This window comes from Myotis brandtii, unplaced genomic scaffold (assembly GCF_000412655.1).
Source record: "Myotis brandtii unplaced genomic scaffold, ASM41265v1 scaffold320, whole genome shotgun sequence".
NCBI classification, from domain to species: Eukaryota; Metazoa; Chordata; class Mammalia; order Chiroptera; family Vespertilionidae; genus Myotis; species Myotis brandtii.
In genome coordinates, this window is record NW_005362270.1 from 1,960,751 (window position 1) to 1,962,097 (window position 1,347).

Below are 1,347 nucleotides of genomic sequence, written 5' to 3' on the forward strand. Positions count from 1 at the left end.
AATAATAATAAAACCTTGAGAGTATTTGCTTAGGAAGTTTTCAATATTCAGTATTTTTGGAAGTGTCAATGAAGTACTGATGGGGTGGTCATAATAATCTGGCCACTCAGTGTGTGTGTGTGTGTGTGTGTGTGTGTGTGTATATATTTAAAGCCTTTTTTTAGAAAAAAATACTTTATTTTGACATAATTTTACAAATATAGAAAAGCTACAAAAATAATACAGAGTCCTCTACAGCTTACTTTAATGTTAACACCTGCATAACTGGAACAATGATCCAAAGTAAGAAATTAACATAGGCCCAATTCTATACCAATTTTCTTCAAATTTCCATCATTTTTTATACACATGACCTTTGTACCAGGAACCAATGGAAGGTCCCACATTGCCTTTAGTTGGCATGGCTCCTTAGTCTCCTCCACTCTGTGACCGCTCAGTCTTTTTCTGTCTTTCATGATCTTTATGCTGTAGAAGAATGCTGGTCAGTTATGTTGGCAGTTGGGTTTTGCCTGAAATTTTCTCATGATTAAGGTTGTGCATTTTTGTTGATACCCCAGAAGCATATGTGCCCTTCTCGGTTCATCATTTATGATATAACACACTGCATTTTATATTACTTTTGATCGTTTAGTTAAGGTTGTGTCTGCTGGGATTCTCTAATGGAAAGCTACTATGTACTTTACATAGGGAACTTTGTAAACAATTCATATCCTGGGAGAGAACTTGTAAACTATGCAAACATCCTGTTTCTCCTCAAACTTTCACTTTCTGATTTTAGCATCCATCAATGGATCTTGCCTTCAGTAATTATTATTGTAATGGTATGATGGTGACTTTCTGTTTCCCTCATTTCTTCATTTATTAATTTAAGTTCTTCTTAAGGAATAGCTGCCCTTCCCATTTATTTATGTGATATTCAGTTATTTATTAGTGTCAGTATGGATTCATTCATTTTTCTATTGTTTATTCTACACTGTTGTCATTTATTTTAGGCTCAAATTGTTCCAGCTTTGGCCTTTGGGAGTTTTTTCAGTTGCTTCTTGTGCCCCTTTGACAAACCTCTATCCTTTTTTTTTTTTGAGAATTTCTGGCACCATAAGATGCTCTAGGCTTATCTTGCCCCAGCCCTGGAATCAACTACTTCTCCAAGGATCCCTGGTTTTTTGTTTGTTTATTTGTTTTTTAGAGTGTTATTTAAACACCAAGATCTAGATTAGGCAATAGGAATGCTCATTGCTATTGGGGTATCATTACTTCTAGTGCCTGGCATATATATCCTCCTATCTAATAAAAGATAAAAAGGGTAATTAACCGTACCTCCGCTACGCTTCCCATTGGCTAATCAGC

The 1,347-nt window shown here is 35.3% G+C and overlaps 1 protein-coding gene across 1 annotated transcript in view; it reads left to right on the forward strand.

Annotated features, from left to right (window-relative positions):
• The first annotated feature begins 507 nt into the window (after window positions 1–507).
• STX17 (syntaxin 17) overlaps window positions 508–1,347 on the forward strand; it is a 43,234-nt gene continuing 42,394 nt past the window's right edge. The window contains exon 1 of the mRNA XM_014543231.1: window positions 508–531. The gene's annotated coding sequence lies outside the window, so the exon portion shown is untranslated. The remainder of the gene's footprint in view (window positions 532–1,347) is intronic.